This window comes from Ambystoma mexicanum, chromosome 2p (genome assembly GCF_040938575.1).
Source record: "Ambystoma mexicanum isolate Mex_15411 chromosome 2p, UKY_AmexF1_1, whole genome shotgun sequence".
Lineage (NCBI taxonomy): Eukaryota > Metazoa > Chordata > Amphibia > Caudata > Ambystomatidae > Ambystoma > Ambystoma mexicanum.
Window position 1 is genome coordinate 359,704,273 of NC_090923.1, and position 24,058 is coordinate 359,728,330.

The window sequence follows — 24,058 nt, forward strand, 5'->3', positions numbered from 1 at the left end:
CTCGCACTGGGGTTATAGAAAGGGCTTTCATTCCTGATAGGGGAGGATCAAGCACAGGTACTCAGGTTGATGTATTTCGGCTTGACGCTGAAAAAGCATTTGACCTCGTAGAATGTCCATTCCACCGGGAGGTGCTCTGTAGGTCCAAATGGGGGGAGCTTCATAAGGGGGGTCTTTGCATTGTATTCATGTCCGACTATGTGACTCCTGGTCCATAGGGCCCTGTCAAGGCGGTTTTTGCTCTCCCAGGGCACTAAGCAGGGGGCCTCCTCTCACCTCTTCTGTTTGCTCTTGTAGTGGATCCCCTAGCTTTGCGGGTAAGGGAAGAGGAGGCAATTTATGGCATCCTTTTTGGTAGTGAAGCTCACAAGACTGGAATTTTCACAGATGATGTGATCTTAATGCTGGCAAATGCAGAGTCATGCATCCCCAAGCTGCTGGGGATCCTTAGGACTTTTCAGCTGGTGTCTGGATTCAAGGTTAATCTTAGCAAGAGTCACATGAAATATCAACTGTGGGGCAGAAGCAATTAATACCCTGCAGTGAGGGGTACCCTTCACCTGGGCCTCTCAAAGGCTTAAATCCCTGGGGGTCTATCTCACCCATGGTGTGAGGACCTGTATCAGGCTAATTACCCTGCGCAACTTAAAGCTATTAAGAATGACCATAGATCTTGGGGTTTGAAGGCAATCTCCTGGTATGGGAGAATTGCGACCATTAAGATGAATGTCCTTCCTAGGTTGCTGTACCACTTTCAATTGCTCCCGGTGGTGGTCCCAGCCTATACCTTAGCAAAGCTGCAAAAATAGGTTCTGGAGTTTGTTTGGAGTAGTAGAAAGGCTCGCATTTTCAAAGTTGTGCTTTTTAGGCCAAGGGTTAGAGGGGGTATGGCGCTCCCAAATATACAGAAATACTACTGGGAGCCCAACTGAGGATTTTGAGGGAGTGGATTGATCCTATCTTGACTAAGTTTTGGCATCGGCTCACGGAAGACATAGCGGGTAAACCACTCCACTACCTCCCATGATTTACGAAGTGTGACAGGCCATTAAGTGTTTATGAGCTTCCAGCAGCGGGCACGACTGTGCGGGTGCGGGATTCATTGTTGGTTAAGCAGGCCTCTCAACATTCCCCTCCTCTCTCACCCCCATTCCCAATATTCTGGCCTATTATGGAACTGTCTTCTCTAAGTGGAGAGTAGGGGGTTGCAGGTTTCTGACGCACATATTTGAGCAAGGACATATTTCCGCTTTTGCCACCTGTAAAATGGCCTTTCTGGTGGGAGAGAGGGATAGATATCAATATTGGCAGATTTGAAATTGGGTGATGCAGACTTAAAAACCAACAGGCAGCGGCAAGGCCTCTCACTAGCTTTGAGAAGCTATGGTCTCGGGAGGATAGCTCAGCAGCAATGTGCTAGCCTTGGAAGCAAGACGACACGGAGCAACACAGGTTCGATCCCCAGGTCCGCGCTTAGAAATCTCTTGGTATTAAGCGTGTTATAAATAACATATCATATCAATATTCTCCCGGGTTTACACAGGCAGACTGCTCTCCAACCTATACGGTGCTTGGGGATAGAAGAGGACAGCTCAAGGCCAGCATATGTGGATGCCTGGCATAAGGACTTAGGATACCATTTATCCTCAGAGGAATGGGGAAGAATCTGGACAGGGCTTAATAAAGCAACTAGAAGCATTAAATACGCTGAGCTAGGTTCCGCTTTATGGCTGGGGGCTACCTGACTCTGGATAGGATGAAGAACATGGGAGGTCAGAGCAACAACAGGCTGTGCTGGAGGCGCAGTGGTGCAGCTGGGATGCATATGCACATTTGGTGGAGGTGTCCCAAGCTCTTGAGGTATTGATCAGAGGTGTTAGGTTCTATTGGTGGCATTATAAGCACCACCATTCAGAGAGAACCAGGTCTGTGCTTACTGGGAATTTTAGGGGGTCGGCCCGCTTCCGGGGTTCAGGGTGCAAAGGGGCTTCTTCAGACACAGCTCTTTGTGGCGAGAACCACGATAGGCTGTTTTTGGAAATCGGCCAGGCCCCGGGTGAAGAAGATTGGTAGGCATGCATCTGGACAATGATGGCTTCCAAAAAGGTGTTGTACTATATGGAGATCCAGCCCCAATCCATCTTTCTGAGTTGGCCTACACACAAACTCACCATACAGACTTCACTTGCCCAACTCAGTGGTCAGCGATGGGTTAGTTGGAATGTCAGACAGGGGCCTATTTTGACTAGATGCGACCATGGTGTTTACTGGGCTCAGTCCATTGGTGTGCAAGGAGAGGGCCCGCAGGGGCAGGTGTAAGCATTTCAGCATGTTTTGTATGAGTTTGTATTTGACCTGACTTGGCACATGATTCTCCGAAAGGGAGGCCCTATGCTGGCTGTATCAAAACCTGATGTGAATTGTGTTTTAAGTTTAAAATGCCAATAACAATGGGCCTCATTACGAGGTTGGAGGTAGTCATGGCGCTATTAGTGCCATGACTCCCTCCAATACCGGTACCGAGTCTGCCCTCGTTCAATGGGGACTTACCGGTCTATTCCGACCTTTGCGGGACCTTTGCGGGACCGGTAAATCCCCATTGAAAAAGCCATTCCCCATTCCCATTTGAGCCCCCAATGGGAAGGGGGAAGGCGCTAATAACGGTACCGCAAATTGCGGTACCGTTATTAGCTCTGAAGTCCATTAAGGAAGGGACCCGCTAAGGGACCTCGGAATAGGGCACAAAGGGATTACCATCAGCAATGTCCTTAACGGTGACCGTTATCCCTTTGCGCCCACCTCGTAATGAGGCCCAATGGCTTGAAAAAACAACTAAAATACCTACTTTTTCTGGTTGCACAGACATTTAAAAAACAGTAAGCTAAAGTTTATCTATATGCTGAATGATATGTGTTACTTATACATCTTATTGTTAGTCATATTTCAGATAAATATAAAGAATATAAAAAATAAACTCACAAAATCCTGATTGTTGTGTAGTTCCTTGTGGCTGCTTCTCTTCAGTATCTTCCTTTTTGGTTTGAAGATGGTGTTGTGGCAAGGTCAGCTGAATATATTATTTGGGGAGAGTGATTTTTCATAGGGAGTAGACGATACTTTATTTTTGGGAAAAGGCATTTAATACAGCACCTGAAAAAAAGTGCACAGGGCAAACTCCGAGTTGTGCTCGCGGGTGCCTTTCATTCCGCCAGGTCTGACCTGGCGAAATGAAAGGCACCCGCAAGCACAGCATTGATAACGGTGCCTGTGCCTGTGTTGATAACGGTGCCTGTGCATCCAGCTTCCCCATTCCCATTGAGCCCTGTGAGCCCTATGGGCTCAAATGGGAATGGGGAAGACATTTTTCCAACGCCCAGGAGTGGGCAAATACTGGGTCCAGCAAGGCCGTAATAACCTGCTATTTAGCCATTTCTGGCTGCCGGAAAAAATGCAACTGCGGCGGCAGCCGTGCCTGTTTTACAGGCACGGCTACCGCCAGGTTTGTGATGAAGCCCATGAATTTGATTTTGACACCTTCAAATGGACCTCATAACGGAATTGCAGAGCTTGACACATTGCCAGAATAAAAAATTTATATTTTTGGGATCAATTCTAATGTAAAAATACAAAGACTCTTTTAAGAGCCACCCATAGAAGTTATGAAATATTATTGAAAATGAAAATGTTCTCTGTTGTCTATTTTTCTATGGCCATGGCTATAAACGAGCCAATGAAAGGTCATGCACTGTCAGGGGCTGTGGTAGCCGCGAGTATACATAGGCCAATGGAGCATTGTGTATTTTAGCTGGCCAGTGTAGCCTCGGGTATAACTTTCGTCACATTACAATACACATTTCTGTGCATTAATCCCATTATTTAATGGATATTACAGTACACAATTTTACATATCTTTATGATTCCATGACCTTAACTTTACCTTTGTGTCATTTTAACTTTAAAAACTTGCTAATAAGTCATTGCGGCTGCAAGCAGCCGTTCATACCCGTGGCTAATGCCACTCCAATTGGACATTGTGTATTTTGATGGGTTCGCATAGCTGCGGGTACAAATGCCCCATATTAGCCGTGGCTATACGTGTATATATTTTGTGCAGTAATCACTTTATTTTATTGATGTTAAACCACAGAATTTTACATGTCTTCCTCACTCAATGTCCTCACCTTCACCCATGTGTAATTTCACTTTCAAACCTTTGCAATTTGTGTTTTTGAATCAATTAAAATGTTTACGCATACCCGTGGCTATAATTGGTTTGTTAGTAGTTGGGATCGCATAGTTGCGCGTGCGAACAATGATTGATAAAAAAAATGTTTTTGGATGTTATTTAATTGTTTTTATGTATGTATATATATATTACATGGATGCTGTAGCGTCCATGTAGTTATGGTTAAGTTGGTGTTTCCATAGGAAGAGCATTTTTGGGTGGCTTATAACTTCGCTCCCTCTGGACAAATCCTCACCAACGTTTGCAAAAAAAGTATATGGCCCACCCTGCAAAGTTTGGAGAGGTTTGGTCCAGGGGGGGCAAAGTTATAGGGGGGGGTCCCAAAACTTTAGTTTTTTCCCATAGACATAATGTGAAAAAACTTTGTGCACGCCTACAGCCCAAACCGCTGGACAGATTTACACCAAATTTGCGGCAGGAGCGGGGACTTGTTCCCGAAAGTGTGCTTTTGCAAATTTGGTGTAAATCCGTCCAGTAGTTTTTTAAAAAATGACCAAAATGTAGGGCAAAAAAATTAGTGATATCTCCGTTCGCTTCGCGGACGGACTTCGCGGTTCGCTCCGCGGACAGTGCCCTGATTGGCCGGGTGGCTTGCGTGATGTCCGCGGACATGCAACGTGTTCGCTGATTGGATGGCGTGGGCGTGGAGCGCGTCAGATTTTTTGTCGCGCCCGCCATCTTGCTTACGCCGACGACCGCGGACAGCGCGGTGAAACTTGGATTAAAAATTGAATTTAGTGGAGTGTGCTGGTGTGTAAGAGTGTTTGGGGGGTGGGGGAGTATGAGATAGGTTCAATGTTCTGTTTTTTTTATGTGCTAGACGCTTTTGTTGTGTTCAATTTTTCTGCGGACAACACGGCTGTTCTGAAATGTTCGTAAAAAAACAGAATGGATTCGGTGTCAAGTTGAAAGTGTTCTAAGAAGACTCATGGGGTCCTGGAATGTTCGCAGGGGGTGTCCTGAAGACGTTGTCTGTATTGTTTAGTGTCAAGCTGAAAGTGTTCTAAGAACACTCGCGGTGTCCTGAAATGTTCGTACATAAAGAAAATGGGGGTGTTCTGAGGACGTCCTCTGTATTGTGTTCCTGCTTAGCTGTATCCAATGAGGGAATGGCACAGAGAGTTAAGTGGAAATGGTCAGAGTTACGCGGTCCGCGGACAGGGCGTGCTACATCCGGGGTTTTCCAGCAAATCCAGCATGGAAAGAAGACTGTAGAGATCAGCCAATCAGATGTTGAGGTTGTGGATTTGTGTTCAAAGAGACTGTGTGTAGTGAAGATGGCAGAAGTGGAGAAAGTCAGGGTGTTGGTGCTTGGAGATATGTTTGTGCATGGTTTACAACAGTATGTTCAATGCAGGCATGTTGCAAAGAATTTTGATGTTAAAGGAGTGGAGGTGGTGTGGAGCACTGTGCCTGATTGCAATATACAGGGAATTGTACAAGTTTGTGAAGATATGGACAGGATGAACAGTCCCCATTTGGTAGTTTTGCACTATGGTGCTTTCCATTTGGGCTATGTCAGTGCCCTTACTTTGTTGGCAGATTTGGAACACTTGGTTCAAGCAGTAATGAACATCCTTCCAAATGCCAAAGTAATTTTTTCTGGATTAGTACCTAGGGCAATATGGGACAATAGTTCAGTTTTTTGTCCTCATCAAAACCATGCTAGGTGTGTAATCAACCGAGGCATGTGTGCCTTCATGCTTAGAGCTGGTATGTTCTTCTGTAATAATGAGAATATTGATTCCATTAATGCTGTTTATTTTAAAGAAGATGGCATTTCCTTATCTTTTATGGGAAATGCCATTCTGTTTTGGAATGTAAGGGTTGCTTTGGAGAAGGTTATGTGAAGATTTTAGGATTAAAGTAAGAAAAAAAAAATACAAAATAACAGGTGTCTGTCAAGCATCTGCAAAAAAACGAAAAAAAAGCTCGTTTCAGAGCCAACCTCAAAGGAAATGGGGCACTCTATTTAAATTTACATTCACCACGCTCAGATTTTCGATATGTCCGCGGACATGGCGGTAATCCACGGACATTGAAATCACTAGCTTGGGGTTCAGTATGTTCTATGTTACATGTATATAAAGTCAGGGATATTATGGTTAAGTTGTGCTACTAACATCATATGAAATTCAGTAAAAAAACTTTGTTAAAGGGACGTTATGGTTAAGTTGCGCTAATAAAAACCTATGAAATTCAATGAAAAAACTTTGTTAAAGGGACGCTACGGTTCAAAGTAAAACCGAAAAACCCCTGAAATTCGGCAGTTATGGTAAGATAAGCAACCATAACTCGCGCCACCGTGCACTGCTAACACTAACACCCAGGACATCAAAGATGACATCACACATGTCATTGATGACATCACTGATGACATCACATGTGCATTTACTTTTCATGAAAACTCTGTAGGAGAGATTCTTATAATGTTGACCAAAAAGTGTCAAGGATCATTTGAATAAATATCATGAGCTAATTAGTGCATTAAGCAATGCATTGATATAAATAGCATTCTATTATAAAGTTCTATCCAGTATACTAAGCAACTCATGCAGAAACTTAGGCAGTGGGTGCAGTATACATGATGAAGGTGCAATATTCATAATCTTGCCATGTAGAATAATGAAATGATAACTGCTTTCTTATTAGAGTTTTGCGTACTGTGAAACATGTAATAAGTAGCTAATAAAACCCACTTAATACATAATTGCATTATTATAGACAAATCACAAAGAGACAACACCACATACAAATATGAATATATACAAGGGAATTGAAGTAAGAAAAAAAACAGCAATAGTAGCAGAAAGTGTTCCAAGAAGACGCATTTTGTGAGATTCCCACAGAATTTGATTTGGATCCATGTGAGGGGCTCACCTTTTGTAACAAAGGTGTACATCTTCTCGATTAACAAACACGCCCAGGTGCCATCAGTTTCCTCCAACCTGTGGCAGCACAAATATAAGAAAAAGATTTAGCACGACCCCCCCAATTGTAATATTCCACCACCTTGCAAAGCAGATGCGAACAAACCTCAGGACTCGAACTTGACAGCAGTGAGCTTCATCCTTAACTCACTTGTAAATGTATTTGAGTCCTCAAAAGAAGAAGTACATACGTACTCAGGAATCCTGGTGGAGCTCTCAAAAGAAGTGGGTGGTTGTGAATCTTCTCCTGTAGGCTTAAGCCCAGCCCTGAACAACCAACTAAAGGATCTGATAGATCAACTAAGCAAAAACTGGAAATGACCACATGGAAAGTCTAAATGAATTAAAAATGGATATTAACTCCTTCAAAGAAACAAGTGAACTAATGTGGAAGGAATTTAAATCCAGCCTAGTAGATATAGAGAGACCCAAACAATATATGGAATCCAGACCAGACTCTGATCACTGCGAAATCTTCTATGGAGATGACACTCCCGTCTCCACGTCAGTTTTGGAAGAATGTATGAGATTAGCACAAATAGTAGATGATCAACAACTCAAGCAAGGGGCAGAACACAAAGCTGATACAACATCCACTAATTCACAAAGGCCTGCCATCGCCTCAATGTCAGACCCCGAAATCCTCAATAGGGAGCAAGTGGGACAGAAGAAACACAATCCAGAAGAGTCTGATGATGAAACTCCCTTAACTAAAAAACAATGTAACAAAAACACAAAAAAGGAAATGAAAAGGACTCCCTCATCATAGTAGAAGATTCTGTTAACACTACTAATACCTTAGCATGTGCCGCACTTAGATGGAATCGTGAACATTAGACAGCATTGCATCTAGAAAGGATTGTGAATGTCAGTTTGTGAATATCAGCCAATACCGGATCTTAATATAAATGCAGATGCTTCACATCTTGAAAGAACGTGGAATTTTAGCATATCACTTCTAGACAGCGGTGCTAATAACCAACCCACTAGCAATTTCACCTATATGCATACACCTCTCAAACTCTAACCAAACACAACCACAACATTATAGGATAACAAACCACACAAAGCTTACTACACCGCAACAACAAACAAACCACACATAGACTGGCACAACAGCACACGACGGCTACCGACCGTAAATCACCCCAAGTCCAGTGAACAATGTTAACCGCGTTGAGGCTGCCAATGGCACATTACTGCTCTCTTGCACTTTTCCCGCTCGTTCCCACTAACTCACCCCCTTCCCTTTTTCAGAGCCGCCAGAGCGCCAGGGGACCACTCCGGTGGTGAAGTTGCGCGGAACAAATATCCTTTAACATTAATATTAACATAGGAGGTAAACACACATTTTGGAAACAGGAGAAATCTGGCAAAAGGAACTTCTTCAAAGCATTGAACACGATTACAGAATCTAATGTACAGAGCGAAAACTAAAAATAAAATGAAACATTCTGCTACAACACCCACACAGAACATGAACAAGAAAAAGACACTGACAAACAGTCTAGTCACCCCTCATGATTGGGATTTAATAAATGAACAGCAAATTGACCACAAATTAAGAATCAGCATTGGGTCACAGACTATGGAAACAAAAAATAAATTGAAAACACCTTCAAAACCTCTACGGTTGGCTTCTATCTTTTGCAAGAGGGGACAATTGAAAACTGGAGAGAAAGATGAAGCCAACAGAACAACAATCCACCCTACCTTATTGTTGCCCAAGTTGAATGACCAATCTAGAAATGACTTAAGCTCAGATCAAGCAACACAACGTATTGCCTATAATCCTGAGCAGTCAATTTCAGTAAATAAAACCTTTGTGACCTCCATAGTGTAGCTACAACAACTAAATCGAAAAGTAGGTCAAACAGGATTTAATCGAAGCAATATTTTATCATATACCAATTAAGTGTTAAACCTATATTTGTTTTCCAGCCAAGATATCAAATGTCTATCCTTCCCTTATGAAAAAAGCAGACACATAGTAGAACTCATCCTAAAAACCAATGAAGGAATGAAAGCTCTCCATATGTGTGCAGACAAACTTTAAAATATAAGAGTAGAGGTATTTGACTGTTTTCCGTCTATTACACAAAATGAACTGAAAAATTGAAGGAATTATATGATTGATAGTGCACAATGAACACCACCCATACAGACAAGAACATCTGAAACAACTGAAGCAGTTCCTCAAAGTGTGGACAAATAATTGGCAAATAAAGAGAAATCTAAGGTTTGGGCACTTTTACCTGACATTTTGACACAGGTATTTCAGAGACTAAATTCCAATAAGGATTTGATTAAGGAAAAGATAGGCTCAACCTCCTGAGTTGGAACACAAGAGCACCATCATCATTCAGAGACATTGCAACCAGTAGGATAATTTTCAAAGACCAAATCTGGTTCTCTTTCAGGAGACATGGCATATGGAAAACATAAATGTTGATGGGTTTACAATAATTACTCAACTCACAACTTGTCCCAATGAGGGCAGACCATCTGGGGGTCTACTGATAGCAATTAGAAACAAAATAGGTCATAATGTTGATTGTATAAGTCATGCACTACCTGGTATTCCTGCTGTCAGATGTGTTGCAAGGTGGAGTAATGCCACAAGAGGTCTGATATTGATCAACATATATTGGATCCGCTAGCAGGGGTTTATTGTCATTTCTTGAAGATCTGTCCACAGTTCTTTCTAAGGCAAATATCACTTCTTTCGATGACCTCATTCTATGAGGTGGACATTTCAATGCATATTACTTACCTACTGTTAGTCAATTTTCGAAATCTGGCATTAACAATTTTAACGGTGAAGTGTGGGAAAAGATGTTTTTTTATTGGAACTTGATGATCATCAATTGTAATATACGTGATGACCTAGTCCCAGCAACAACGTGGACTAATGGTAATGTCAAATCCACAATTGATTACATAATAGTGTCGCAGAACTATTTTCAGTGCTGCACTAGGTTTAGTGTTGTCCCAATAAAACACAGTAGTCCTTTACCAGGGATGACGTTTGGGGGTCGCCAGAGGTCGCAGGAGCGACCTCTGATGTCTCCCTTGTGACCTCTGTGGTCTCCCTTGAGACCTCTAAAAAAGAAAAAAAAAAAATATATATATATATATATATATATATATATATATATATATATTTTTTTTTTTTTTTTTTTTTTTTTTTTGGCAATGCAAGCTCCTGGGCTGTGGCCAGCACCATGTGGCTCTTTAATTCTGGAGTGGCTAGCTTACTTGTTCAGGCCCCTTAAAAAGAAGAAAAATAAGAACATGAGGGCTACAAGTCTAACACTTTCAGCACTGAACCTAAATAAGAAAGAATAGGAATGCTAAAAAATGTGTCTTTCTGGAATTCTATACAATAATTGCTAGACTCATTAAATGTTTATTTCAGGCACACTTCGGGGGTGAGTCACTAGTCTGTTCTCAAACGCCTCAACTCAGCCTTTCATCCTTCTGAAGTCAATAAATGGGTACCAACACAGGTTGGGTGATATTGGGTGTATATTTCTTCTACGTAAAGCACTTAAGCTTAAGTGCTATATAATAACACAACAGTAATTTGGTAATATGGGCCTATACACACTGATTTGAACGATACATATGGCGATCCATTCAGATATGAAATGTACATCACATTATAGTGATATTGTAACCATATTTTTTGTAGTGTACAATGCTATGTGATGCACATACTGTTTTGTCAATGGGTAAAAGGTCGTGTTCCATCACTTCCTGCGATATCACTTTGGGGTGGGGTCAAATGACATCACTTCCTGTGATGTCATCAGGGGTCAAGGGTTATGTGATGTCACTTCCGCTACCCCTGGCATTTTGGTGAAATGATGTCCCTGTCCTTTACACGCCTTATTTCTTGTGGAAAGGATTCAAATCAAAAACCTATATTCCCCAAAATTGCAAGTTAACACACAAGGCAACCGTGTTGCCAGTTTCGCCAAACAGGGCTTAAAATTAAACACTAAACTGGAGTGCATTATGAATATGGTTCTGAATCAGAAATACAAAATCTCTACCGTCCTGCAATCTTTGTTGAATTTCTATGGGACCTCGAGCCCCCAAAATCCAAGGATGCTCAAAAATTAAAAATCCACCCACAAATGTTCGACAAAGAAACTTGTGCAGAAAAAAATTAGCTCAGTAAAAATGTGCGTGTCCTTAAAGCACAAACCTACATATTAAGAAAGAAACAACTTTGTAACAGATATTGTTATTGGTTACGTGGACGGGCATTCATGCTCAACATCCATGATGGTCAAACCATGCTTCAAGCCTTATTGCTAACTCAAGCAAAATATTTCTGGCTGATAATTAACAGCAAAACATTGTCCCAAGGAGCGCAACAATCTTCCACAATATCTAGCAGTGGTTGGATGAAACATTTCACTAAGACATTGAACATGTTAACTACGGATCTAGTGGTTGTAAAGAGTAAAGTAAAATGGGAGCTCTGTATAGAAAAATATGATATATAGAGACTCATTACCAAATCATCAAGATCCAGGGCTGCTGGCCCAAATGGACTAAAAAATGTGATTTTAAAATTTGACACAGCAACATGGTCCAAAGTCTTACTTGGTCTCTTTGAAAATATTAACTATACTCGAAGACTCCCCAAGTCTTGGAAATTGTCTACTGTACTGCTCATTTATAAAAAGGGTGACAGAATGGAGCCTGTCAATTATTGCCCCATCACCCTCTTAGATTGTAAAAGCAAGATTTTCTCAGGCTAAGTGCTACAAGAACTAGAGAAATGGGCTGAGTGCAAAGCGATTCTGTCTAAACAACAGACCGGCTTCGAAAAGGGTCTATCAACTATACTGAATGGGCGAGTCCTGAAGACCATAAAAGAACAAAGTATGAAAAAAAAATTAAAGCTGACTTTTATCGCCCTGATTGACTTATCGAAAGCTTTCGATTTAGTCAATAATGCCACATTATAGCGTAAGTTAAAAAAATGGGATATCCAGGAGGGCCTGATGGAAATCATTATAGCCCTACATGAGCACGCTACAGTTCAAGTCAGACTGAATTTGAAGGGTGAACTAGCCACAGAGATACCAATTGAAAACAGGGTAAGACAAGGGAGCATTCTTGCCACCTTTCTTTTCAATCTTTAACTTGCAGACCTTGAAGAATACTTACAAGTTCATACTCTTGTCTGTCCAACAATAGGCAAATGTACAATTAATTTCTTGCCTATGGAGATGATATAGCATTAATTGACTATACTCCAATTGGGTTCCAACATCTAACAAAGGCCATGGAAATGTATGCATGTTACCTAGCCATTAACCCGTCCAAATCTAACATAAAAATATTTGGCAAGCACACCAATAGGAAACATCAACCGCAATGGAACATGAACAATCCTAATGCTTGTAAATTTAATTGGGCTCACCTTGAAGGTCGAGTGTGTAAATGGACTCTGTCCCTCCCTATGTCTCTACTTATAGCCCGATTGAGATATGAACTGGGGTTGCAATCTCTCCAATCGAATTTCAATTGGAAACTACTTCTTCTCTACAGATCTATATTAGATCCATGTAGGAACTCTCTATATGAGGATATAAGAGATTACATAGAATCAAAAAAGAGTGAATATCTGTTAAGTCTGCAAAAAGATGCTGAACAAACCCTCCGAAATTGTGAAGTAACGAGTGAAGCACTGGTTGCAAATTGGGAGAAGGTAAAGCGTGCCCTTATGAGAACAGACTGGATTACAACCAGGGCTTCGTTTTGTGACAAGAAAAGCACTAGAAATGTCAGGGTTTGTGAGAAATCGAGGAAATATGTTCTGTCTTGCATAAGAACATTTTCAAACCCTACCTGGCGTGCTGAACTCTTACTCTTACGGTTTCGATGAAATTTGATAAAAACAAATGAAACATTAAGAATCTGGCAAAACTTAGATCACACAGCAAGCGAATGCAATTTGTGCGGAGAAGGGTACCTCCAAGATGTGAGACACCTCTTGGTTTCTTGCTCATTTACACTAGCATTAAGACTAAAATATTTTGCTAGATTTGTACATCATACTGATTGGCTCAGCATTCTAGAATACTGATTGGCTCAGCATTCTAGAACATTGCCATAGGCTATCATCCGGGAAGGACATTTTCTTGTCTATTGAGCTCTTCAAATTATTAAATCATACTGCTTTTTATAGAAATTCCAGTACAATGAAGAGTAGGTGGAATTTAATTTTAAATTGATATTTTTTATAGTTTTGTAAGAAAGTGTATTTCAATGATGATCGATAATTGATGTAACATGCGTAAACAGTCTTTGTGTGACTAACTGCATAATAAAAAAATTTTAAAAAGTAGAGGCAGGGATTATGTCACATCCCAGTGCCCCAAATTCACTCAGAAATTGGGGTGCGTAAGCGGGTTTAAAATGCCAAGAGGGAAAGGACAGCATTTCCGAAGGGGCACTAAATACCATAATTTGGCTAGCAGGGAAGCATCCACCCATCATTGAACTGGAGAGAGAGACAGGCTTGGAGTGGGGACATGATATAGGTTAGTGTTAAATCCATAGGCAGCATCATGGGCTGAGAGGATAGCTATGGGGCAACCAGCTCTTAGAAGCCGGTCTAACACTTAGAGGCTGGACTCCAGAATGAAGCACACTAGAAAAGCCCAATTTTAGCTATTTCTTTAAATACATGACACACAGGCCACAGAGTCCCAGTCGGGCACTCATATAACAAACTTACACCCCTGCAACTGTCGCAGGCGTAGACAACTTTTTTTTTTTTGTTAAACATGGTGAGCAAGTTAGTTTTAGGTGTATGGTTTCCTTTAGTAGTCGCAGGCTTATTAAACATATCAGACATATCTGTTGCCAGAGCATTAAATATGCAAACTGCCATGTGAGGTGGTTTAGGGCCATCTAGTAATGAGTTGATTAAACAATAGATTGTGGCAACAATGTCCCCTTCTTAATGTCTGCTATGTTATGTTATTGTTATGTTAAAGGTTGTCAATTGGCACTCTGGCGGATCTGTAAAGTAAGATGGTAAAGGGGTGTAAGTTAGTAGGACTGAGTGGGAGAACAGAGCAAGGGAGCTGTGATATGCTCTTGGCAGCTTCAGTTCGGTATACACTATTCGCTGACGGTAGGTTTGATTATCAGTTGGTAGCCATCATGTGCTGTTGTGCAAGGCTATGTGTGGTTTGTTTCGTTTTGTGTGGTAGTAAAGTCTGTGTGGTTTGTTGTGCTGTAGAGGTGTGGTTGTGTAGTTCACAGTTTGAGAGGTGTATGTAAAAGAATGATCTTTCTCATTAGGGTTGGTTAGTAGCAGTACCCTGTCCTACCCTCACTGTTTTTCTTGACTGTAGCCCATGTCCCCTCCCCAGTCATGTATGCTGGAGTGCTGCACTTACCACTCCTATGTTGTGTGCAGTAGAGTCGGTCCTCAATGGGCTAATCAGTGGTGGTACCTTTACACCTACAGCGTGCAGACCAAGTATTGGCCTTATACCTTCCCCCTTAGTTCACCCTGGTGTGCAGCACCCACCATTCCCACAGGCTCCTCCAGGTGGGAATGCACTCCCTGTACCCCGCGGTCCATCAGTTCCAAGATCGGGGTGTCTCTCTCTCTTTCTCCCCATTTTCCTCTACGGCTCTATGTCAGTGTTCCAATTAAGTCGGACCCATCTTTCTCCCCTGTTTCCTGTTTTACACTCTATAGGGAAGTGGACACTTAAATATCTCTCCCAATCAGACGTCTGTCTTCCTCTCAGCACTCCATTTCAGTGTGGCTTACTCATCAGCCCTTCTCATGGTTGAGCACCTAAATTTGGGATCCAACAGTAAATGCAGTGACACCCAGATCAAAAACACAGCAGTCAGTGATAAAACACTCAAATCTGGGGTACCTGGATAAAAGGAGAAACAAATAGATTTGGGACTGAACCGTAAATGCACTGACACTTGAAAGACAGCAGTAGTGATAAACCGCTCTAATTTGGGGTACCTGGATAAATGGAGAAACACTTAAATTTGGGAATCAACAATAAATGCAGCAACACTTAGGTTTGAAGCAGAGCAGTCGTTGATAAAACACTCACATTTGAAGTACCTGGATGAATTCAAAAATGCCTAAATTTTTAGACTCAACAGTAAATTCAGTGACACCTAGATTTAAGACAAAGCTGCAAATGAACAAGCAGCTTGATTTGAGAAAATCAGGCAGCTGCAAAGGACACCTACATTTGAGAGTCAATAGTCAATGGAGAGACATCTTACTTTGCCATACAGCAGTGATTGAAAAACTATTATCTTTGGTGACTAAACTGGGTGTGCTTAAGATACTAAGAGTAATAATAGTAATTGGTAATTTGGACATTGCTAGAAAGGGATAATTATTATTTTTCTTGTTCTTACCCATTTACATTTCAAAACAAGTGGGTGGTGATCGCTCAAAAAAGCTACATCAACATAGAAATTCTTCAGTAAGCCCAAAACGTGACTGGGAAAAGAAAATAATCAATACTTGAGTGCCCCTGTGTTGCCCTAAATGTGACTTTTCCCTGTCTGACATTTGCTGCGCACCCATTGTTCAAGCGTAAGCCCCAAGCAAAGAGCCATGACCATAGCAAAAGCCCTTCGGCACACATTCGAAGATCCGTCATGGTAGGTTCTGAGATACCAGCAGTCTTATCTTCAGTGTCATCACAAAGATTCAAAGGGAGACCATTGCTGACTATTAAATTGAAATCCCCACCCACAATCAATATCACATTGTTTGAGTCTGTCCGGTTTAGCAAAGTGTCCATTATTGCATTAAGTTCCATAAGGCAGAGATTCATATATTGCTTATGGGGTCTATTATAAAAATGTACAAGCCATATTGCGTTTTGTGTGTCTGTGTTGATTTTTAGTGTTTGCAGAAAGGAGAATTAAACATCTAAAATTATACGGTGGCAAGCAAAGCTTGACTTTATTAAAATTGCCATACCGCCAAAGCATCTGCCTCATTCATTTTTTCGGGTCAAAAGTTGGAATTAATGTAAGCCATCAATAACCAAGTTCTCCATGAGCCATGTCACTTGAAGGAGAATCATGTCTGCTCGTTTGAGACAGTCAGCTACCACTGGGTAGTCCAGTTTAGTGTGCGTCCCTGCAATGTTTCAGACGACAAAAGTAGCAATTAGCAAGAGGGCCCACTCAAGTCTGATATTATAATTTTAGATGTGTCTGAATGAAAGGTTTTCCGCATTAAGACCATATCTGAATGGGTGCTGGGAGGAAGAATGGATTAGCTAAGTGAGCCTAATAGCTGATTGGCGCTCATCGGAAGTGGGCAGAAAGTGGCTGTTGGGCTGTGTCATACTGCCTATCTCGCTCCTCGAATGCACCCTGGACCGTTTGGGTTTTGTTCTATTCTGCTGGGTTACCCAGCGCCATCAGCAAGAGGAAGCCGTATTCAGCCGTTTTCAGGTGTAACTTTCTGCTTTCTGCTACGTGTCAAGTGTCGACTGTCTCCGCCTCTCACCTGCCACGCCCACATGCCACTTCCTACTTCAGGGCACGCGCATGCGCATCGCGTGTGCCCATCAGAAGTGGGCAGAAACTGGCTGTTGGGCTGTGTCATGCTGCCTATCTCGCTCCTCGAAAGCACCCTGGACTGTTTGGGTTTTGTTCCATTCTGCTGGGTTACCCAGCGCTGTCGGCAAGAGGAAGCCGTATTCGGCCGTTTTCAGGTGTAACTTTCTGCTTTCTGCTACGTGTCAAGGTGATTGATATTGGACTTTCCTTAGCTGCTTGTCCCTTATGCTACGAGCCGCGGCTTCAACCGCGGCGTCTGTGTGTTTTTCCACGTTACACGCAGACCTTGTTTCACTTACTCACACGGTCCCTGTTTTTTTCTTCTTCACTTGCAGTGTTGACTATCTCCGCCTCTCGCCTGCCACGCCCAAACGCCACTTCCTATTTCAGGGCCCGCGCGCGCATCGGAAATGGGCAGAAAGTGGCTGTTGGGCTGTTCGGCTAGTGGGGGAAGGGGCCGGTAAATATAGGTAACTTTTACTACACTGTAAAATGTGGACTTATTAATAATTGTCTGGTACAGGGCGGTACTGTGTATGTTTGATTTGAATATGGGAAAAATGAAATTACCTACTGCAATGAAAAATATCAGAGCTGACTTTTTCAATGCGGTTAGCACTGGACATGCTAGCATGGCGCGGGCAGCCGCTCTACCTCTTCCCATTATTAGCGATGAGGAAGAAGCCTTGCTGCAATGTGCGCAGGATTGTTCACCCAATTGTAAAACTATAGTGGACCCAATAGATCCTTCGCAACCTCTCTTTGCTGACTTGGACTCATCTGAGACTAACTTATGGAAGGTTGTGATTTTAGACCAGGAGGATGTTTTGGATGAACCGAATGTCTTAAAAGAAAGCAGTTTTTGCTATGATAACTTTGCTGACTCCTTATTTAATCCACCCATGGAGGCAAGTCTTATGTTGGACTCTGATGCGGCACATAAATATAACTTAGCCCCTATGGGAGTAGGTTCTGACTTTGCAGCGACTATGAGTATATTCTATAGATTACTGTAAATGAAATGAGAAAACAGACAGCAGTTTTAGTGCATTTAGCCTCAGAGTGTGTGAAGTTGCCACAGTACTTAACTGAGTCTTTTGTCTGTGGCTTTGAATAAAGAAACCCCCATTATTTTGGCCAATAGGCAAGGGTTTCTAAGGGACAATGTAAAAAATGCTATGAATAAATCTCCTCCCAATGATGAGATAATCATAATACTGTCTACCCAAGTCAATGAGGGAGGGGGGGTCTACCCTCAGTCGATGTCCCTAATGAATCACGGGATGAGTGTTTGGGCCATGATAAAGAAGCGAATAGCTCTATGATTAAACCTGGAAAAGATGATTTTGAGGTAAAAATATCCAAAAGGCAGAGTAAGAAAATGGCAAAACAAAAGAAAAAAAGAAACAATAATGTGGCCCGAAACAAAATGTCCCAAAAATGTATGAGAAATTTGGATATGAAACAACTCACTTCAGAGGGGGGTGCTGTGTCTTCTGAGTCCACTCTTAATAGTATAAGTTTGGGGGCGAATGGACTGTCTTCGGCTAGTGTGCCTGGACAAACAGATGATACGGATTCTGCTCCTAGGGGTGTTTTCACTGATGGGGAGAACACTGAGTGAGGCCTTGGAAAGAAAGTCGGACGCTATGTTTCAAATGTTCAAAAGTACTCATTCCTTACATTTTGGAAAGGAGAACTCATACCCTAAATGTGTTTGGGGGCAAACGCTACACAACGCCTGTATTGATAGCAGCGTTCCTAAAGTAGCAACAGTGTCACTCCCTGTAAAAGTTGGTTGTGAAGGGGGTCTCCGGGAAACAACTAATGAAATGAGACCTAATGGGGTCACTTGGGGGAAACAATCTGAAGTTACTGTTGATACTGGCTTAGGTAACTTTGAGTGACGAAGTAATGAAGATGCTCGGAAGACTGACAAACACACTATTGTTAACAACAATCTGAATGGGGCGCGTGAATCCCTTTTTTTCCCAATACTGATTGTGAGATAATTGCTGGCTCTGAGGGCACTGATGATGAGGCAAAAGAGAATGATCTATGAGGTGCTATTTTGAAGGTGCTTGGGGAAAAACAAGCCTCTATAAACAATTTAACCTTGGGAGCAGTACACCCAAGATTGTTTCAAGACAATGTCCCTGACTTACCCCTAGGGAATGTATCTAGAGGGACGGGAAGAGCTGTTCCAGTTGTAAAACCGAATGGGTGGGAATCTGACAACACGGGACAGGTCACTTGTAACCAGGATACTAATTTAAGACAACCGGCTTTTTCAGAAATCCTGTGGCTAATTTTTAAAGTACTATTCAATGACAGAGGCCACATATCACTAAATAGACCATACATTATGTCACTACTGGCTACCATACCTGAGCTTAGTTTGATTACCTCTGCGGACATTACATTGGTTGATTTCATACACAGATTCAGATATGACTACGTACGACTTGTCACTCCCTCTCCTTTGGTAAGGTGTCTGCTGTTAAAAGAGGCTGAACAACTCCAAGTACGAGGTTTTGACATTTTTGAATATAAATCCTCTGTGGCATTACAACAGAAGCCTATGTTGTATGAACTAGAGCAACAGGAATACAATCAGGTTAATGCGACCACTAATGCTGAATCTGAACTGAATAAACAGGAATGGAGGTGTTTGGCCCTGACTCTGAGGGAATCTATTGATTCGCTCAGACAACTGGGCAAACCCCTCTAGCTCTTGTCATAATCTTAAATTGGTAAACTGGAACTCACAAGGGTGTTTGAATCTTTAGAGCAATGAAAAACTCATGAGTTACTTAGCCCAGTCTGATCTTGTTCTTTTACAGGAGACCTGGTCAAGAGAGCAGCTGTGCTGAGAAGGGTTTACCGTGGTTTCTGTCTGTGCTCATGGATCCAACAAGGGACATCCTAAGATGGTCTACTCATAGCGGCCAAACAAGCAAATAGCTTTTGTAAAATGGGGGAATGGTGCTGGGGACACCATTTTCTTGTGGTAGTGTTTAAATTGGGAGCAAATAAGGATTCTTTCTCTGTCCTTATAATTAACATCTACTGGAACCCTAGTGACCTGACTGACCAGCAACTTGGGAAAGAACTGATCAAGCTGGGTACTATAATTGAAACATGGTTAGATACTAACGTGGGAGGTCAGATAATAATGGCAGGTGATATGATTGCCAACTGTCTTTGTGACCGACTATTGGGCGATGATGCGCTGGCAAACGCTGACTCACATTTACGGGTGGGAGGAAATAGCATTCTACGGGGAATGTTGTGGATGCACTTTGCTGAATCTCTGAGGCTTGAACTTCTACGAAGTGACCGCTATACTTGGAAAGCTAGAGGCCTTCAACCAATCACCGATTACATCTTTGTTTCGTCTGGCATTTTTAGGGTTCTGTATAAATTTGAAATTCTGGATTCTAGCATCAGTGATCATTGCTTTCTTACGTTCAAAATGGCAGTTGGATATCAAAGTACTGGAACAGAGAAATACACACATGGGGTGATGTTGAATAAGCAAGAGAATAGAATTAAGTGGTGCCATAAAAAGAATGTTAAATTCACCTCCGTAATGGTTAAAGACTATCTTTCTATGTCTGAGCACCTCCACGAGGAATGTTACTCAACATTAAATTTCTCCAACTATATTAAATCCACTATTGATAATCTGGTTACACTCCCCTATAAGAAACAAAAATTGAACTCCTATCATAGACACCATACTGATTTAGTGGTCCATGCATGTAAGAACCTATATAGAAAGGAACTTAGACATCTAAAAAAAGTAGGTTTACCTCCACTGGAATATATGTTGGAAAAAAATAAAATCAAACAATCCTACAAAAACTGGCAAATTCACTATAGAGGTTCTCGTATGCAACAGGATGGTGAAGTGATGCTGAAAGCCTTGCGTGGACATGGTTGTACACATTTTTGGTACCTAATTAACGACATTGAAAGACCTCAACAAGACTTGGTTATGAATGTTGTTGATGAGGATGTATGGCTGGGTCATTTTTCTAAACTATACACTGCCAATAAGTCCCAGTGCAATATTAAATTTTATGAAAGCCAGCACTGGTCCCTGAAGGCTACAGTGGAATATATAACAGCCCTTATTAACAAATCCAAAAACTTGGGTGCCTGTGGTCCAAATATTCTGTCTAACAAACTGCTGAAATCTGAACCAGTAATATGGGCAAAAATGTTGTCTATATTATATGCTAACGTTCTAGAGAACAAGATTATTCCACAATCGTGGAAAGTTTCCATTGCATACCAGTTTTTAAGAAGGGGTCTTGTATGTGTCCATCCAGCTACAGGCCAATAGCAATTGCTGACCCAGAGTCAAAACTATTTAGTTTCTTGGTTCTAATTGAACTTCAAGAATGGATTAAGGAAAAATCCAGCCTTGATCCGAAACAAATAGGTTTTAAAATATATATCGGAACTGACTGTGGGGGCTTCATACTAAAAACTCTAACAGCAAAATATATGAAACGGGGGGGAGAGACCTCTTTTTGTGTCCTCAATGGATCTGAGCTCGGCTTTTGATCTTGTTGATAGGCAACTCTTATGGCTCAAGCTAAAAGATCTTGGAATACCAGCACATGTACTTGAAATTATTATTGCCCTTTATACGGATACCAGGTTGAAGGTACGCCTAAACACAGAGGGCTTACTCTCTAAGGAAATCATTATTCCGAATGGTTTACGTCAAGGGTGTATGTTGGCCCCTACAGTTTTTAACCTCTATGTATGTGGTGCCAAGAACGCTCTTTGTAGTAAAGGTTTGGTATGTCCTAAACTGAACAACGTGTGTATTGCATGGATGGCATACGCAGACGATTTTCTTCTCATGGATAAAACTAAAATTGGACTCCAAAGGTTACTTAAAGCTTTTGAAATATCCATAAATAACCTACATTTTAAAATCAATCCATCTAAAACGGTAATTGTCCGTTTTGGTAATTACAACAAAAGAGAGAATGCTTTCTCTTGGGTTTGTGAAGATAGGACGATTAAGGCAAAACCGTCATTCAAGTATTTGGGCTTTCATTTCTCTGGGTTGGAGTCCATTAATCTTATAAAAAGTCAGTTGAAATTGAAATCAGAAATAGCTATTAGACAACTGAGGGCCATTGACAATAAATTCAGAACATTTTCTATGGTCCCGCTAAGGGAATTTTATAATAAAAAAATCATACCCCGTCTAACTTATGGGACTGAATTATTCCCAAATGGACTACATGAACATCTGACTTGCATTGAAGGAAAATCTGGAGAGCTGTACTTTGGTTTCTGCCCAAATGTATTCCAATAGAATTAATAAAATAGGAATTGGGTTTGTAATCACTTTCTACCTATGACACTTGGAAGAGATTATGCTTATGGAAAAAATGCAAAACAGCTCTGGATGAGACTCTGTATGCCTGTGCATATCGTGAACTGACAAATCCTTTTTATGTATGTGTTAAATGTCGAAGCTATGAACTGCCTGAAGGAGTTAGGTCTGTCAACGGTTTCTCTATGCAACAAGCCAGAAAAAGTGAAATTCAGTCTTATGGGCTTTGATTGGCAAAAAACTAAAAGCAAAATTATGGAATCTAAACTTTATAAATGTGCCTGCTCCACTTGGAAATGGCAGCCTGTCATCGAAGGTTATTTGATTCAATACCCGGGTAAGGGCTTGCGTAATGATTTCATGCGCTTTCGTTTTAATGTTTTACTTACAAATCAAATAATATGTATAAGAAACTGCAACTCTGATCAAGACCCTTTTTTGTCGATTTTGCAATATGATCGGTGTAGTTGAAACATTACAACATATTTTGTTGGTATGCCCTGTATTGAAGGCTCAATGGTTAAAGTATTTTGCCAAATTTGTGACCTCTACACACAAAGTTAATAGAGATTTATTATGGTACAGAATGCTACACAATAATTGCACACGTTTAAAAATTTGTGTGACAACCTTTTTAAGAAATGTGTGTGCTTTGAGTTAAAGAAGGTAAATATTTTATGTTTATGGAAATGTATAGTGATTTTAATGATTTTGAATCAATGAATAGCTTGTGTCTAAACTCTAAATATGAAATTCGTATTCTGAATTTGTTGAAATGTGACTAGGTTGCTGAAGCTTTCTTTATAGTCCGTATTTCTTTTTGAAATGATTATATAATTTGTTTTTCTTTTTTATGTTTTCACTTCTTTTAAGTCATTGTAATGTCTGATACTCTTTGTGATTTTGTAAAGCTTTGTAAATAAACCAAAACAATAAAAATAAAAAAATAGGTGATTGTCTGTGGAAGTTGCTGGTGTCCCCGGTAATCCATCAATATCCGCTAGTTCAGTCCGACAATCAAAGCTATTTCCTATGGGCATGGCATGTGCATCTAGAGGTGAACTTTGAATCACATTTGGTTTTGTTTTCTGAATCTCCAGTGGGGAAAGAGTGTCCAGTTTCTCTGTCCCAATATGACTCTTGAAAAACTCGCTTCTTGGACGGGAGATAACATTGCTGCCCTGGTTGATGTTGCCTTGGTTGATGTTACAGTGATGTGGCTGGGTGGAGATATAGAAGTCTGGTGGGTAAAAAAAGATCGTCAGAAAGCCAGGGCCTCTAGCAGCACATTTATGACCTAGGTTTGAATTAATAATAAGCACTGCAGTCCTTGCATTCGAGAAGGTGACCACTGTGTAGTCTCCATGTGAGGTTTCTTTTGTGTTACTCAGCAACTGGAATCTTCTGGCCATTCAATTTTGTTTTTGCGGATCAACAGCTGGGTTGTGGGTTGGTGTTCATCCAGTGAGTGGTTATATTTATTAAGGAGCATGTTGCTTCTCTGATCCCTGATGGTGAGAGGGAAACTTCATTGATTACTCCCACAATAGGGAGAGCAGCCGCTGGTAAGAAGAGTACATGGTTCATGGATCCCAAAGCTAACTGGTCAAGACCCCTCCTCACGTTCTGGAGCAAGTGACCATTGTAATGGTCTTTTTGCGCACAATGGACTATGGCTGGAGTAATATTAGGTGGTAATGAGTGTTGGCTAGATTCCGTATAGGTGTTGGGAACAGTTGCTTGATTAGTGGTTGGAACATTGTTGACCCTGGCTATGAGCAGCAGGGAATCAGCAGTTTTGGGGACAATTGACTCCTTGTTGGTAATTGCCTTACGAAGATCAATTTCATTGACCTCACCAGATCATCAAACATGGACAGAGTATCATAAATATTCTTTTTAAAATGTGTCATAACA